We start from the raw sequence: 11,843 nt of genomic DNA on the forward strand, positions 1-11,843 counted from the left end.
TCCATCTTCATCCTCACTCACAAAATTTACTGTTCATCAATGTCCAATTCATTATACGTGTTGTACAACTCACTGTTGCATATGATTTACATTTCAAATATTCTCTGATGCGTGTTCTCTATGCTATATCCATACGATCTCTTTCACATCTCTCTCTCTCTCACATCAAAAGTGAATTGGAGATTTATGGGGTCTCATACTTTCATCTCTATATTATGGAGTTTCTCGTTGCCCGCGATTGTTCGACGATGCCTAAGGTAGCTAGGCTAATCTTAGTTGAATTTCCCATGGCAAACTTGCTTTAAAGAATCACACACACACACAGATCCATATTAAATTAAAAGTATGTAAAACTCAAGCTCAAAACTCATTTAATAAAGAAGCTCCAATATATAAGGCTCGAGCACGTTTAAACGCGACTCTATCAAAACTTTTAACGAGCTAACGCCTTTTAGAGAAAAAAAAAACTATTGATTAGAAACCTTGCTTAGTATTTTTCCAATTCAAAACATTCCATAAACACAAACTTTAACCCAAAAATGATATGAATAAACATGTAAACAAGCCCCTCAAAACTGAAAATCTAACCATGCATAAATTACAAATTACATTCAGGTCTCCATTACATCTTTCTCAGCATAACTAACTTCACCTCCGGCCCCTTCCTCTACCTCGTCCACCACCTCCTCCACGCCCTCTTCCACCTCCCCGTCCTCTTCCGCCACCGCCCCGCCCTCTGCCGCCTCCACGGCCCCGGCCCTGAAACCCTGATCTATCAGACTTCAATCCCAGTGACTGTATTCCCCTTCTTTTTCCACGAGGGTTGTCATCATCATCATCATCATAATCGTCTTCCTCGTACTTCCCTTTGCTTCTGGCTATAAACGAAATCTCTCGTGACCCACCGGGTCCCGCTTTAACCTTGTTGAACCCATTTAAGCTCTTCTTATTTTCTAAAGCTTTTACTCTCTCTTCCAGAGGCAAAGCATCCTCTTTCACAAGCGACTTGCCTTTTCTAAAAGCATCTGCATGCCTCTCATCCTTCACTTCTAACAATCTGCACACATTGCATTATTTATGAGGTTTCATAATTTATTTTATACATCATAAAATTAAAAAAAAAAAAGGTACCATATATGTACATTGGTTATAATCTGTAAAAAAATTATCATTACCTTGGAGCACGAGATTTCTTTTCATCTTTATTTTTATTGTTCGTAAGATCATCATCTGAGGATTGTAATTCTGCTGATGCATCAGAATTACTTTGATCTTCATATTCTTCCATAATAGGCTCAAAATGTTCTTTCACTAAAGACTGTTTCACATGTGCAGCTTGAGGATGCAAAGACAGATACTCGGCTGAGTTTTCATCAACTTCAAAGTCCTGAACCATTAAAAAAGGGCCATTAAGTGTTTGCAGAAAACAAAGGTCTCATGTGAGAACATATATTATAATAAATATTGCATACCTTGTTAATGAACATAGATTTAAACCTTTCATCATGAATAACCTCGGAAGTGGCCACCTTCTTTTTCTTAGATGGTTTCTTGGTATCAACATCAGTTTCTTTTTTATTAGCTTCTAATTCTTCCTCTTCATAAATACGCTTTGCAAGACCCCGGTTAACCTTAGGCAGCTTCTTCTTAATCTGCAAAAAGAACAATCCCAAAGTCAACTCACATTTGTAAAAACAAATAACGGTCGACACTTGAAAACACAAAGTACTAACCGTGATTCGGGTGCTACGTTCCGCTTCTTCCTTCTCTCGCTTCCGTTTCTCTATATACTATTCATAAACCATTGGATTAGCTGCTGCCTGAGCCTGCAAATGCATTTTCAAGTTTCAACACAAAACTTAAAACACCTACTATTAAATAATAAGAATACAAAAAAAATCACCTTTTTGTACAAGCGGTAGTCAATAAAAAATCCATGCATGTAGGCTCTTAGAAGATTTGTGCCGATTAAATTGGTTAAATTCAACTTCTCGAGTTCCTCTTTTGTTAAAAATTTGTAATCATCATAAATAGTAGTTTGTGCATCCTCCTCCATCTCTTCCTACATATACCACATTTATAAATGAAAACATGCTTCAAAAGACAACTAAGGTGTAATATTATTGCAACTAGTAACATATTCTATGACTTACTGTTAGATTTTCCATGTATGAACACCACTTGGGAGCAGGCCCCAATGCTGGTATGAAATAAGAAGGGATTTGACTGGTGTCTAGAGCCAATAGCATCAGTCCACTTTCATTGAACACACACATGTCATTGATTGCTCCAGCTGTCGGTTCAATACTGGTCATTCCGTCCCCCTGAAACCAATTAAAAAATCACTAATTTAAACCTAAAACTAACTGATATAGAAAATTCAGGTTACACAACAGCAATTGGATAAAAATCCTTAATTATTTTGTAACGTATTAGGACACATAAAATGTAAATATATAGCTCTGCTTGACTAAAAAAAACTGTGAAATAGACAAATAGATACTTACAGTTTCCGGATCCCAAATCCGAACAATATGTTTATCAGTAGTAATTAGCTTTGGCCTCTCGGAGTTGAGAGTTTGATGCCATTTGATGTTTATTATAGGGCTTCCGTACCTATTTACATTTTGCAAGATTTCAGTTATAAAAACTTCATGGCAGTTCTATGATGTAACAGCTGAAATTAGTAACTTACATGTGATCTTTTACTCGAAGGGGAGTTGATGAGCGCAGATCATATATCATCACCTTTAAATTAGTAAATATCAGCCTTATGAAACTACCGACTTGATAAATAAACTAACTTGATATAGAATAATCGCATTTGACTTACTAAAACATAATGCACAATACAGAAATGCAGCATTATATTTTAAGCATACCTTTCCACCACTACTTCCAACAGCCATGTGATAGCCTCCATCTCCATCAAACTCTATAGCAGTAACTTCCTACATAATGCAAGAAATTTGGTAAACTATAGCTTCAAGTCATCAATCAAAATATTCATCAAATTGTTACAATGACAATCATATAAAGAAATATAAATTGTAATCTGCATGGAGAAACAAGAAAAGGACCTCATCGCCCTCACTTGAAGATGTAACAGCATTGAGCCTAGCAACAGAAGATCTAATTCTCATGTCAAAGCATTCAACAGCACCATCCTCGCCACCACCGGCAATTAGCCCATGATGCTTGCTGAAATTTAATTAAAGAAACATATTAACTACAGATTGAGCCACACACAATTTCAGTAAAAAAGTCAAGCTCACCTTCTTGAGACTACATTTAGTGCTGGAGATTGTGTACTAAGAGAAGATAGAAAGCGTCCCTGTGTAAAAAGTTCATCTGTTAGCTCCGCTTATACACTTAAATGCAAAAAAGTAATAATAATATCTCATAAGAACAAGTGGACAGTGAAGGTGTTTGGCAGTTAACCTGTTCTAAGTTAATTCTGTATAGATCAGGAGAGGAAGCCGCACATATCAAATCACATGACCAGTTATCATATATAATATCCCTTCCCATCCTGCTCATAAAAGAAGTGTCAATATTCTGTAATAATCAGTATAAAAGTAATATTTGATTGCAGCTTTTTCAAACATTAATTCTTAAATATAACACATCCCAAATATGGGATTGTGAAATTTTCTTTTGAACAAGGGATCACAGAGACAAATAAAGATTATTATAATGCATATAAAGAATAATCCACATTAATGTAAACGGAAAATGTCTTGCAAAAAAAAAATAAAAAATTAAGCACCTTGGAATGCGTAAACTGTAATGACTTCCATATTTAGCATGTAAATTAACAGAACGGTCAGCACAAAGGAATGCAAGCTTTGAATAATCATCGCTCAGCACCTGTTAAAATGAGCAAAAAAAAAGAAGCAAAATAGAGGTCAGCCTTAAGAGTTCACTTCAAAAAAAATGTAGACGATGGATTATTAAGATAACAGAACTATACTGTAAAATACAAAGAAATGAGAGATACAAGTTTCAACACTTCAGAAAAAAGATACCTGAAAATTGATAATCTCTGATATCAGATGCCTTTCAAACTTCAATGATAACTCCCTTAATTCATATACTTTGACTTGTGGAGGGTAGATACCTGAAACACTCAAGTCAGTCAGAAAAGTTGATAATCGAATTCTGCTACATAACAGGACAGAACAGAACATAAAAATACATCACGAGTTTTCAATAACCTGAAGCAATGAGAAACTCGCCATCCGGGGTAGCTTTAATTCTAGTTGTTGCAGTTTCAAATCTTAAATCTTGGATCAAATCCACCCTTTCCAAGTAATCTATACACCGAGAAAATAAAACTCTTAAAAAATAATAAAGAAAATAGTTCTTGCAAAACTATTGAAATTAAAATGTAAAGATATTATAACACAGAAATATGAATCAAATTTTCTAAAGAAAACAAGAATTTTTTTTACAAGTTCCGTACTTTTGTCTTTGCGAAGAGCTTTAAGCTTCTTTGGCGGTAGCCAAGTGGCGAGCGCGCGATGTTGTCCGGCTACCGTATACATCTTGACTCCATTAATGGATGTTGACTTCAAGTTACCTCCTTGGTATGCCATCGTGACTATCCTATTACTCCCCTAACCCTAACAGCTGTCAATACAAATCAAAGAAACAACCACAAAATAATAATTAACATAACAAAAACTTGTAATTAGTAAGCTTCAATAACTTAACACTACAAAACTCATCAATTGATTCAAAATCAGATGTAAATAAAGGCCAGGTTAAATTTCAAAACCTAGACACCTTATGAGAGCAAACAATCAGTGATAATTAAATTAACACAATCAAGCTTGTAAATATCAATAACTTAGCATTAACACTACAGAACTCATTAACTGATTCTAAACCACTAGCATAGAAAGGCCAATTTAAATTTCAAAACACAGATACATTCAAGAGGAAAGAATCAATAATAACTAACACAACCAAACTTGTAAACTTCAATAAATTAACACTACGAAGGTCATTAATTGATTCAAAACCAGTAATATAGAAAGGCCAGGTTAAATTTCAAAAACTAAATACATATGAGAGCAAAGAATCAATAATTATTAGCACAGCCAAACTTGTAAATTTCAAAATATTAACACTACAAAACTCATCAATTGACTCTAAACCAGTATTTTCTAAAAGTCAGGTTAAATTTCAAACCTAGATACTTTATGAGAGCAAAGAATCAATAATTAACACAATCAAACTTGTAAATTTCAATACCTTACCACTACAAAACTCATCAACTGACTCTAAACCGGTAGCACTGAACAGTCAGGCTAAACTTCAAAACCTATATACATCTATAAGCAAAGACTCAATAATAATTATTAACACAATCAAACTTGTAAAGTTCAATACTTTTAATGCTACAAAACTCATCTACTGACTCTAAACCGGTAGCACCGAACGGTCAGGTTAAACTTCAAAAACCTATAAACAAGCAAAGAATCGATGATAATTAACACAATAAAGCTTGTAAAGTTCAATACTTTTAACACTACAAAACTCATCAACTGACTCTAAACCGGTAGCACCGACCGGTCAAGCTAAACTTCAAAACCTATATACATTTAGAAGCAAAGAATCAATGATAACTAACACTACAAAACTCATGAATTGAATATAAACCAGTAGCAAACAAAGCTGAAGCTAAATTTAAAACCTAGATACCTAATTAGAGCAAAGAACGAATAATAATCAACACAATCAAAGTTGAATAATTTATATAGCACTTCAATTGATATAAACCAGCAGCAACAGATACTAACTGGAAGAGATTATATGCGCTTACATTAGGGTTCGGTAAGAGAAACGAGCGTGGTGTGTGTTAGCAGGCAGGCAGGCAGGCAAGAGGCGAAACCTTTGCTTCCACTTACAGGTTTCACCTAAAACCCTAGTCACTATAATAAAATATAACTAAGGCTCGATCATGGCTCGTTTCATTATTTTACCTCGGGCTTGAGTTGTTTATTATTTCTTAATTTGTTTTTATATATTTATAATGATTTTTTTATATATTTTTTTAATTATAATTTTATATATAAGTTAATATATATTATTTAGTTAACTTTTTGTAATATTAAATAGATTAACTGGTTATTAATAAATATATATGAAAAAAATAAGTTAATAACATACTCGTTTAGGCTCGTGATCTGGCTCGAGTTTGATAAATGAAGCTCAGGCTCGGCCTCGTTTATTAAACGAGCTTACTTTTAGGCTCGATCGGGTTTTTACAAGCCAATCTCGAGTAGTTCACGAACAGCTCGGCTCGTTTGCATGACTAGTTTAAAATCGTGAAACCTTCCAAATAGATGGATAATGGATGTAGGGGTGTAAAAATTAATGCATATTTTTTATTTTTCACTTATGTATCCGGATACCCATGAGCAGGGACGGAGCTAGTGAGGTCCTAGGGGTTACCCGGGTTATCCCTCAACTTTGTCGGCGAAGTACAAATATCTATGGTTTTTAGTTTTGTCATAAAACCAGTATGTATATTATATACTATAACTAGAATACATTTTTGGGACTTGGTAGAGTGGTTATCTTCCATTCTAGGAAAGTTAAGGTTAAGTCATGCTGCCATCCAGGTTCAAACCCGGCTTTCCATATTTCTTTTTTCCATCTACAACTTTCATATACTAGTTACTAGTTTTAGAGTTTGTGAAATACATGGGATGATCCAAATAATAATAATAAAGTTACAAATAAAGCAAATAAGCATATAATGTATATGAAAAAATATATTACATCTATGTTTATATTTACACTATGTGTACATAAATTGATTTTATTTATATCATAAAATGATTTTTTTCAAAAAAAAAAGAACTTAGTTAAAATAAAAAATAATAATGCAATTGCAAAAACATACCCGAGAACGCTCCATCTATTGGAAATTTCATTATTAGTATCATATATGTATGATTGGAAGAATTTTGGTTATGAACCAATTTTGGAGATAACTTTTTATACAATAATAGTTTCGAGCTACACCATGCAAAAGATTTTGATAAGTTTGAGAGGTTTCTCAACTTTGCCATAATGACAACACATAAAATTAACCGTTAACCCGTTCAATCTTTTGAATGCTTTTCTTCACTTGAGCATAATTTTGTATGACATGCTTAACATACAATATTCTGATCACCATTAAAGGATAACTCAATCCTGACACAAATGTTTCAAATTTGATAAAAGTTTTACGTATTGATAGGCCTGGAAGTGGCATGCCGGAAGTGTTCGTCATCTTTTCTTAAATTTTAATAGTCGTGGGAAAAATAGTCAATTTGTCAAATCCTGAATCTTTTCATTATATCCAAAAATGTCATTGAAAATAAATTGGAAACCCAAATCACGTTTAAAATTCTAGCTTTTATTTATTTGATATTTTCAAGTCAAAATTTTGAACCCGTAACAAATTTGACGATAAATTAATGTGCATTCTCAACTTTTAAAAATACTCAAATCACCCATTTTTGACTCGTAATAAATTTTAAGCTAAATGTAGTTAACTTGTACAAAACAATATATTTACCAACTTTTGACCCGTAACAATCAAATTCAAGTCTCACAAAAAACACTAAACAGTCATTGATAACAAAAAAAAATAAATAAAAAAAATAAGTATGGTAAACTTTATTATATATAAAAATGGTATGGTTTCCTTACCTTTTGTGACATTTGAGCCAAAACAAGGTACACCTCAGTACGTATTTACCGATTAAGCAAATAAACGCCTTTTGCGTAACAAACGAACGATTAACCGAACGGGTCGGGTTATGACCCAGAAATCCCGGGGGGGCCATCTATAAGTGTTATACGTTTAATATAAGCTAAAATATTAGTAATATGACCTTAGTTTGATAGCAAACAAGTTAAACGAAAATATGCTCGTTTAACTACCCGCTATAGATTTAAACGCGAATGATAGTTACAAACCAAGCATTGTATCATCCGTTAAGCCGAAAAAGACTTACCAAACACTTATTTGAAATGTTTTAAGTGATCCGTGAAAATATTTTTGATTTTTACAAACATATAGTATGTTTTTATAATTTTACTCAAAACTAGCCGAAAAACACTCGTTTTCGCACTGTTTAACGCACCCGATAAGTTTTTCGCGCCAAAAACCGAACCCGAACTAAATTTGGACTGGGATTTTCATATTTGGGCTTGAAAAATCAGAAACTTGGGCCAAAATGGACCCAAAGTGGGCCCATACAAGTTCCGATCGCAGCAGCCACCCCACCCCCTTTTTTTTCTCACATATAAACTAGTTTTAAGATATTTTTACACATGTTTTCACATACAACTTCTGGAATTCTTCTTCTCCATCCATAACCAGCAAGAAACTAGGTAAAAATGTCTTAAATAATCGATTTTTGGCTCGTTTAAACTCGTTTAATAGCATATAAACATGTCTTGATTGTTAAAAATCATAGTTAACCATGTAAAACTCTTAAAAATCATTCAAAAACATAATTTGATGTTAAACCTAGTTTCAAATCAGAATCATGATCTTTTTTGGCCATAAACACGGATTAAAGGGTTGAAACGGCGTTTTTACGGTTCAAAAGTTCGTTTTTGTGCACTAGCCGAAACCCTAAGTTAAAGGGCTGTTCTATTGATGAAACCTGCTTGGTTTGTGATACAGGACTTGTATCTAGCCTACATAGGAGCACAAGAGCTTGAAAAGTTGATTAGAAAGGTGGAAACGAACCAAAACCGCTAAGGTAATGCCGAAACACTCGCTTACGGGATGTTTAGGTTAAGGTTGTGATGTGCATATTATTAGGCCTTGAAATTTTTCAGGGACATCAGGGACCATGTCATTGAGTCCTTGTTCAAATTTGGTAATTTTTCGACTATCCGAGAATATTTGGCGAATTTATTACTGAATTGGGATGTTTATTTGGGAAAAATAGCTAAAATACTTCAAAAATTATGAAATTTTTTTGGGAACTCAAACTTGATGTATTTTGATCACATACGATTTTTTGGATCATTTGGAGAAGTCTAAAGGCGTTTTGTGTATATGCATTCGTGTGAATTTTTATAGCCGAATTTGGGTCGAAAAGAATATCGCAAGAGCTTTTTACATTCTGGAATTGATACAGGTTGTTTTGGAACACGATTTGAGTATTCAGGAATTTTGGTGTAATTTTTGGAAATTGTTTGGGATAAACGGACGATTTTCAGGCGAAATATAGCTCATAAAATGAATTTTTATAAATTAATAAATCAGTAAAAAATTCCAGAAATATTTTTATAAAAATATACATATTTTATTTGATAAGTGGCTAAATTTTCATAATTTAATAATTAACGGTTAATTAATTATGTTAATTTAAAGATTAAACAAATTTAGTTTTCATAAAAACCAGCAAGTTCGCAATTAACGAACCTGCGGGAATATCAAAACACCAAAAGTGATCAAAAATCATATTTTTTTGACTAATTAAGTAAAAACGAACTTTTCTATAAGAAACCAGGACAATCCGAGTGGATTGTGCGCGTTTCTTCTTAAATCAAACTGAATAAACGGAAACGGGCCTCGTAGCTAATCCGGGACCCCAATATGTGATCTTTCTTTATAACTTATTCATTTTATTAACCAACGCATTTACCCAAGCTTATTTCCCCATAATTTTTTTCTGAACGCGTAAACGAACAACTTGGCCCAGCTGGGAAAACGAGAAACTGAGCCAAGTTTGGTTTTAAGTATTAGACATTGAACAACATCACAACCTAAGCCTATTGCCACATTCTGGGCGTTCCACCTATACCCAGATTAGTTATACAGCCCAGTTTAGTATTGAGATTATAATAATATTAAAATATTAATATTATTATAATATAGATTATAGGAACTACTGATAGTGGACCGAACAAACTACGAGCTTATACAGTATTGATTATCTACTAAACCGTGAGTTTCATGACCCACCCTTTAAACAGTTTTACGAACTTTTGGGGTGAAAAACATGTTTGATTACATATACATACCTGAAACATGTAATAATGTGAATTATCTAACTGCTAACACACGAAAGTCCCCACGATCACAGTGATTAACTTCGAGCCGGTGGCTTGTGAATGGTACTATTGGTTTGACAAACTCAAACGGAATCGGCCTGGTTGCCGTGTCACATAGCGCCGTTTGCACATGACCATATTTATATATACAGGCTATGTAGTGTTAGACATAGCTACCGAGGAATGTTGTGGGCGGAAAGGGGCCATAGTGGTTGATTGAGCGTGGGAAATGGATGCACGCAGCACATACAGTCATGGCTTCACTGTAGCTTAGCATAATTACATCATTTACATACATGCATACATACTTATTTCATGATTACAAGTGTTAACTTGTGAATACTCATTACTGTTTTCTTGAAACTCGTGAAACTCACCAACTTTAGTAGTTGACCCGTTTTAAACTGCTTTTCAGGTGTACCTAAATCGGAATGGTTTGGTGATATGTTACTTGCCCAAGGTGTGTGGTTGATGCTATGTGAATAGAAGCAAGGGTGTTAGTAGTAAGATTGTATAGTTAACGAACTAGTTTTGTTTGTATCGCCTAGACTGTAAAACAATGATAGAACAATGAATTGTAATATATTGTAAATTAGTTTGTAATGTTTCTTTATAAACAATGTGTTGATATCAGAGGTGTCTGTTACATTCCCGTTTTACGCTTCTGCATTGTGCTAGTCGGGGTGTGACACCTTTTAACATATATATAGTTAAATTAATCGAAAAATAAATGGATAGATTTAAAGCACGTAATTTATGATTTATAAATTTATATGACAATTTATAAAAAAAATAATAGATAAATGAATTGATTTATTAAAAAAAGGACAACTATTATGCATATATTTATAACTCAGTGATTAAAAAAATTGCTTCGTAAGCATGTTCGAGTTTTTTTTTAATTTATTTACAATCTTCAACTATATAATATGTTAATGATAATGGCGAAATTATATTCTTTTCAATCTTTAACAAACACAGTTTGTTGTTGATTTTTGAATTTCACAAAGTTAGTTTTGGAATATATTCTAACAGCATATAGTAGTATAATATGTAAATATTTATATTTATAAAAATGTATAAATAAAATATAAATAGAGTTTAAAGGAAATTGAATAATTAAATCATGTTATAGATATAATTAAGTGGAGTGCAAAAGAAAAATGAATAATTATTGATGTATGACAGAGTCATTAGTTTAGGAGGGAAAATAGTTGAGAGGTTTAACCACAAAGCGACATGCGTCTATAATTATTTTCTTTTATTAGAATAGGCAGATAGATTAATCTATTAACTATAAATTGTCTGTAGTTTTTTTTTGGTTACTCCTGAAAATCTCGTCTAAATCCGTCACTGCTCATGAGCAAATATTAAGATACCCATAGGTCCAAAATGTTTTTTAGGATACACTTGAATATTTCTTCTAGATCAGTCTCTGCACCCAAATCACTCATCGTTTCACGGTTGTTTTTTTGTTTATTTTTTAACTTTCGGTTGATTGGTTTCAAGAAAATTAAAACTGTAATGGACGATTTGATTTATGTTAAAAGCCGACCATATAAAACCCGACTTTACCGCACCAATTGACAGTATATTTTAATTTTTTAAATAGTATATATTGGTTATTAATACTTATATTTAACTGTCAATGCAATTAAACTTCATGTATATGTGGCTAGACTTTGGCAAGTTGCTTACTTATATGTTTATTACACCTACAGTCTTACACTACGAATGTTGCTGCTTAAAATGTCATTCATATT

At 33.0% G+C, this 11,843-nt stretch overlaps 1 pseudogene across 1 annotated transcript; it reads right to left on the reverse strand.

The window, feature by feature from the left end:
- Positions 1 to 648: 648 nt before the first annotated feature.
- Positions 649 to 5,865, reverse strand: LOC143582010 (uncharacterized; annotated as a pseudogene). The gene is made up of 17 exons (XR_013143911.1): positions 5,831 to 5,865; positions 4,466 to 4,632; positions 4,218 to 4,316; positions 4,029 to 4,120; positions 3,770 to 3,870; positions 3,442 to 3,532; positions 3,276 to 3,334; positions 3,081 to 3,201; positions 2,883 to 2,951; positions 2,696 to 2,748; positions 2,508 to 2,616; positions 2,154 to 2,324; positions 1,904 to 2,062; positions 1,734 to 1,826; positions 1,473 to 1,652; positions 1,176 to 1,387; positions 649 to 1,057 (listed from the first exon to the last, which is right to left on the reverse strand). The product of XR_013143911.1 is annotated as an uncharacterized LOC143582010 (transcript).
- Between the last annotated feature and the right edge of the window lie 5,978 nt (positions 5,866 to 11,843).

Source organism: Bidens hawaiensis, unplaced genomic scaffold (genome assembly GCF_021521415.1).
Source record: "Bidens hawaiensis isolate Kalapana, Puna unplaced genomic scaffold, B.hawaiensis_p1.1 tig00031396_1, whole genome shotgun sequence".
NCBI lineage: Eukaryota > Viridiplantae > Streptophyta > Magnoliopsida > Asterales > Asteraceae > Bidens > Bidens hawaiensis.